Raw genomic sequence first — 6,796 nt, 5'->3', positions numbered from 1 at the left:
AAGAGCCAAGATGCCTATGATCCTTTAGGCAATGCAAATGCAATGTTATGATGCCATGAGGGATCTTAGGGTCAAAATTAGGGTCTTACAGTAGCGCTGCTCTTGAACTGGGTCACGAAAGATAATTGGCATAGTGTCGATATTCTCCATTCCTGAAAAGTTAGATTAGAAACAGAGGACACCTGAAATCACAAATGTTATAACTGTTAGTCTCCACATAGATATACATATATATAAAACAAATAAAAATATAAATTGAAAATAGTAAAAGTAAAGGAAAAGAAATCATGGGTTGCCTCCCATGCAGCGCTTGTTTAACATCGTTAGCTTGACGATTCGAACTTTATATGTTAGAGGTAGGAACTGGAGGGTCGATCAGAGTTTGGTCATGACATTCTGTGGGGATGTCACCTCCTTGGTATTGCTTCAGTCTTTGTCTGTCATAGGTGAAGTCATCATTTATAGGTAAATGGTCTGACTTCAAATGCTCTAATCTGGAAAGATGGTCAGCAACTACGTTTTCTGTTCCTTTTTTGTCTCTAATATCTAAGTCGAATTCTTGTAGCAAAAGGATCCACCTGAGTAATCTAGGTTTTGCATCCTTTTTTCTTATAAGGTAACGAATAGCTGCATGGTCTATATAGACTATAATCTTAGATCCTACAAGATAAGACCTAAATTTATCGATTGCAAAAACTACAACTAGGAGTTCCTTCTCTGTTGTTGTATAATTTAATTGAGAGGCATCTAGGGTTCTACTAGTGTAATATATAATGTGTAGTTTCTTATATTTTCTTTGCTCTAAAATAGCTCCTATAGAGAAATCGCTAGCATCACACATTATTTCGAAGGGTTTAGTCCAATCTGGAGTTTGTAGAATGGATGCTGAAATTAATGCTTGTTTTAAACGGTTAAAGGCCTCGATATATTTTTCATTGAAAATGAATTCAATGTCTTTCATCAGAAGGCCGGTCAGGGGTTTTGTTATTTTAGAGAAATATTTTATGAAGCGTCGATAGAAACGGGCATGTCCAAGGAAACTACGGACTTCTCTAACTGTCTTAGGAGGGTTATGATTTTCTATAACTTCTATCTTTGCTTTATCAACCTCAATGCCCCTTTCAAATATTATATGTCCTAACACTATGCCTTCTTTAACCATAAAGTGGCATTTCTCCCAATTTAACACAAGGTTAACTTCTACGCATCTCTCTAGGATTTTCTCAAGGTTAATAAGGCAGTCTTCAAAGTCTAATCCACACACCGAGAAGTCGTCCATGAATACTTCCATAATTCCGTTGAGATAATTTGCGAAGATTAACATCATACAACATTGGAAAGTAGCTGGCGCATTACGAGTCCAAACGGAATTCGTCTGTAAGCAAATGTTCTGTAAGGACGGGTAAAGGTTGTTTTCTCTTGATCCTCGGGGTGTATGGGTATTTGGAAAAATCCAGAATATCCATCAAGATAACAAAAGTAGGAGTGTCTGGCAAGACGCTCCAGCATTTGATCTATGAATGGAAGAGGGAAATGGTCTTTCCTATTTGCCTTATTGAGCTTCCTATAATCTATGCACATACGCCATCCGCCTTCTATGCATTTAGCGACATGCTCTCCCTTTTCGTTCTGCATGACTGTGATGCATCCCTTCTTGGGTACCACATGTACAGGACTTACCCATTTACTATCAGAGATCTATAGATTATACCAGCTTCCAGTAGTTTAAGGACTTCCTTCTTCACCACCTCACTCATTACAGGGTTGATGCGTCTCTAATGTTCTCCGGAAGGTTTTGAATCCTCCTCTAGCGAGATCCTGTGCATACACACGGATGGGCTAATACCTTTTAAATCAGAGATGTTGTACCCTAAGGCAGAGGGGTATCTTCTTAAAACATTCAAGAGTCGATTTGTCTCGTCTTGGTTTAAGGTGGCACTAACTATTACTGGGTGATTCATTTCTTCATCCAAAAACTCATATCTTAGGTTCTTGGGTAGTTCCTTAAGTTCTTGAGCTGATTTTTCTGAATTTGGTGAAAGGTCTGGAGTAAGATCCAAATATTTGTTAGTGTGAGGTTCCATTTCCTCTAGCTCACCATCCTTTTCATTCGGGTTTGAAAACGGTTCGATCTTAGGTTCTCCTTGATCGAATTCTCTTATGCACTCATCTATGATATCGATCGCATAACATGCGTCTCCTAGAATTGGTGCCATCAAGAATTTTGAAAGAATGAACTCGATCTTTTCATCCCCTACTTCGAAGGTTAATTTCCCTCTTTTGACATCTATTATAGCTCCGGATGTTGATAAGAATGGTCTACCTAAAAGGATAGGGATATCTTCGTCTTCTTTGATATCCATGACCACAAAGTCTGTTGGGATAAAAAGTTGACCGATCCTAACTGGGATGTCTTCTAAAATTCCTACAGGATACTTAACAGACCTATCGGTTAATTGGAGGGACATCTTCGTTGGTTGCAACTCTCCTAGGTTTAACCTTTTACATACAGCTAAGGGCATTAAACTTACACTAGCGCCTAAGTCTAGGAAAGCTTTGTCGATCACATGACTCCCTAAAATGCAAGGTATAGAAAAACTACCAGGGTCTTTCTCCTTTTTAGCAAGTTTATCCTCAGAAATAAAGTTGCATTCCAAGGGTTTTGGATCGTCGAGCCTACGCTTGTTGGTTAAGATGTCTTTGAGAAATTTGGCGTAAGACGGAATTTGGGTGATAGCTTCGGTGAAAAGAATCTCTACATGAAGCTTTTCTATCACTTTTATAAATTTTTGGTATTGGTTATTGACTTTGATTTGTTTAAGTCTTTGCGGATGTGGGATTGGTGGTTTGTATGGGGGTGGTGGTTTGTAAGTTTTATCCTTGGGTTCACCTTCTTGGTTGGTTTCTTTCTCGGTTTCCTCCGGTTCCTCTTCTTGGTTGGTAGGTATAGAAGTTTTAGACTCGCTCATTGTTGGGTTATGAGGCCCTTCGCAAGCGGTCCCACTTTGTAACGAGATAGCGTTAGCTTGCCCTCGAGGGTTTGGTTGAGGTTGTCCAGGGAATTGGCCTCCAGGTGTAGTTTGTGGGGCTTGGTTTTATGCTACATGTGAGATCTGGGTTTCAGGCATCTTGTTGTGAGTGATTATCTGATTAACCTTGGTTCCTAATTGCGTTATAAGTTCGTTTACGTGAATGTTCTGGTTTAGGAATTCTTTATTTTGCTGAGTCTGACCCGATATAAAGCTTTCCATGATCTTCCCAAGGTTAGACTTTTGGGGCACAACTTGCATAGGTTGGTTTGATTTTGGGGCTTGATAACCTTGCGGTCTCTGAGGTGCATGATTTTGGATAGGGTTCTGGTTTTTATAGGAGAAATTCGGATGATTCTTCCATCCAGGGTTGTAAGTGTTTGAAAATGGGTTACCTTGGGCGTAATTCCCTTGTTCGATGTTCAGGTCGTTCAAAAGGTTACACTCCACTGATTCGTGTCCTTTAGATCCATAGAGTTCGCACTCTGTGTGGACTACTGCTGCAGTGTTAGTGTTTGTAAACATATGTTCGATCCTAAGGGCTAAAGCGTCCATTTTCGCCTGCATCATGTCTAGAGAGCTTACCTCATGTATTCCACCTTGGGTCTCCTTTTTCTCTATTGATGCTCGTTCAGTTCCCCATTGGTAATGGTTTTGGGCCATATCCTCAATTAGGTCACAGGCTTCTGGATAAGGTTTGTTCATCAGCGTGCCACCTACAGCAGCGTCGATGCTCATCTTGGTGTTATAATGGAGTCCATTGTAGAAGGTATGAACGATCAGCCATTGTTCTAGGCCATGGTGTGGGCAGACTCTTAATAGCTCTTTATATCTCTCCCAAGCTTTGAAAATCAATTCTCCTTGGTTTTGAGCAAATCTAGTTATTTGGTTTTGAAGAACAATAGTCTTTCTAGGGGGGAAATATCTAGAAAGGAATACTCTCCTAAGGTCTTCCCATGCAGTTATTGAATTAGCTGGAAGTGAATCTAGCCATGAACGTGCTCTATCCCTGAGGGAGAAAGGAAATAATCTTAAACGGATCGCATCAAGTGAAGCGCCGTTAGATTTAAAGGTGTTGGCTAGTTGGATAAAAACTTTTAAATGTTGATTCGGGTTCTCAGTAGCGAGACCCGCGTATTGGTTCTGTTGCACTAATTGCAACAAAGACGGTTTTAGTTCAAAATTGTTAGCAGGAATAAGGGGGTTTACTATACTCGAACTAGGTTCCTCGTCAGAGGGTTGGGCAAATTCCTTAAGAGGTCTCCTATCGCGATTCTCGGCCATAGCTTTCTTAATTCGGATGAGTAAGAGGCGTGTATGAGTATAACATTCGGGTTCCGCTAAAGGATATACTAAATTTCCGGTACTACGGGTTCTTCGCATTTACCGGCTAATAATTCCTTAGTCTAGACGGTGTAACAACAGAGTACGAAATTTGACGAAGTTGGTCCCCGGCAACGGCGCCAAAAACTTGATCATGTGTTATTCGCATGTGCACGAATTACGTCAAAGTAATATGAAAGAATATCGATCCCACAGAGACCAATCGTCAATCTATCGACTATTATCATTATGGTGTTTATCTAACACGGTATAAAAGAGATATTGGGTTTGCAAAATAACAGTAAATAATAAATGTAGGTAAAGACAGGTTGAATGTATTTCACGTCAGTTAAGTGATGTTTCGATTGTCTAAATAGAACTACTTATGAGGTGATATTTTCTATTCTTGAAAAGAATCCATTTAACAGGAACTGTCGCTTTCGCGTATTCAGAACCGAGTTTACCCTTAAATAAAGGCCTCTTATTGTCACATATAAAAGGTGCGCAGAACGATAAAGTAGTAAACTTATTTTTAAGAAATGAGACTCGTAAACTTAGTTGAAAAGTGATTTTGATTTGGAAAGTTTACCCAAGGAGTTTCCTGATTTTAAATCTATCAACGCATCCGAAAACAGTTTCAAAAATAGTTTTTCCTTAAAGTGATAAAAATTCCTAGTTACTAAGCCAAGGTGCTTTCGCACTCCTCGAGTAACTAAAACTAACCAAGTTTGTTTTAGAAATCTCAAGTTAAAAATCAAAACAGTCTTTAAAGTATTTCTACAGATTCAATATGTGAAACATTACTTTAACCGCGATACTTACATTCTAACCTTTAAAAGATTTATCTAGACATGGTAACACAAACAAACACCACGGTATTAATGATGAAAAGTTTGTTTTAGAATGTGAGGCGTAGAGAGCGAGTAAAGTGCGTAAAGTAGATAAAGTAAAGCGAGTGCGGAAAATAAATAAAGTAAAGCGAGTGCAAAAAATAAATAAAGTAATGCGAGTGCGGAAAATAAATAAAATAAAGCGAGTGCGGGAAGTAAATAAAATAAAGAGAGTGCGGGAAATAAATATGGTAAAGTGAGTGCGGGAAATAAATAAAATAAAGCGAGTGCGGGAAAATAAATAAAATAAAAGCGATGCGAGAAATAAATAAAATAAAATAGATGCGGGAAATAAATAAATAAAGCGATAAATAAGAACCTGCTCCAAATGGAGGGCTTTAAATCTGGTACAAAAATAAACCTCCGACTCCTAAAGCTAAAGACGACAGCAACTCGAAGTGACCCAACTCAATCTCACTAAGGGGCAATAACCCCCCGATGTGACGGATTACCGCTATTACAAATGATAAATATATGCTTAGTCTTGTAAAACTAAGTTGGATGATTTGAAAGTGAAATGGAACGAACTATTTATAGAGGATTTCAGCAGCTTGCAAAGACCATGGTGCCCTCCAACTTCTCCTTAGTGGGAACATGATTTCCAAAGGTGGCGCCCGCCATCCCTTCATGGCGCCCGCCATGTGTGTAAATGGGGTGGATCATGGGAGCGTGGCGGTTACCTCCTAGTTGAGGGCTGATGACTCATGGCTTCTCCTATAGCGGCCGCCATGTGCAACGCCATGTGTGTCATTTCGCCGAAAAACCCTAATTTTAGGTCTTTTTGCTACGTTTCTTCCAAAAGAGTCCGAAAGTGCTAAATATCTGAAAACAAGATAAAAGAGAGCATAATACAAACAAAATGATAATAAAGTTCTAATAAACATGTGAAATCCGAGTCAAAAATACGGTGTAATTCAGTGTGATCAGTCATCTAAACCTGTAATATCCAATAGATGGAATTAAGACTCTAGGAACTTTTTAGAACATGATCTACAAGTTTTTTGTCCTTAGTTCACTCCCTTGGGATGGTTATTAACCCAGACTCCGTGCTCGTGACTCACAACAAACCCTTGATTCTTGGTTGATCCAATCAAGTCTTGTCAATATCAATGGTGAAATTCTGGTATCAGATATAAGATGTCGAAGGTAATGTCACGACACTAATATCTGTTAACACACACAGGATAAAGATACAGAATTGTAATGCAAGAGACACACGCAATTGTTAACCCAGTTCGGTCCAACTCACCTACATCTGGGGGCTACCAAGCCAGGAAGGAAATTCACTAAAATAGAATCAGTTCAAAGACTCTCCGTACACTTCAACAAGTTATAGTATTTCTCACCTAATCTCTACCCGTGCAATTTCTACCTAAGCACTCTTAGATATGAGAACCCATTCACTTCCCTACAATCACACCTGTGATCTTAAACAACAATCCCTTGAGAAAAGAAAACACTTTTCAATAACACACTCTTGATTTTACTTCAGAGTTTCAATCAAGAAGACACACTCTTGATCTTTCTTCACAACTTTGATCAAGAAGACACACA

General features: G+C 39.1%; 1 non-coding gene across 1 annotated transcript; it reads left to right on the top strand.

The window, feature by feature from the left end:
• The first annotated feature begins 3,822 nt into the window (after positions 1-3,822).
• LOC127089446 (small nucleolar RNA R71) lies at positions 3,823-3,929 on the top strand. The gene has a single exon (XR_007791042.1). It is a non-coding gene; the product is annotated as a small nucleolar RNA R71 (small nucleolar RNA).
• The last annotated feature ends 2,867 nt before the right edge of the window (positions 3,930-6,796 follow it).

This window comes from Lathyrus oleraceus, chromosome 5 (assembly GCF_024323335.1).
Source record: "Lathyrus oleraceus cultivar Zhongwan6 chromosome 5, CAAS_Psat_ZW6_1.0, whole genome shotgun sequence".
Classification (NCBI taxonomy): Eukaryota; Viridiplantae; Streptophyta; class Magnoliopsida; order Fabales; family Fabaceae; genus Lathyrus; species Lathyrus oleraceus.
This window is presented reverse-complemented; position numbering and strand designations above follow the sequence as displayed.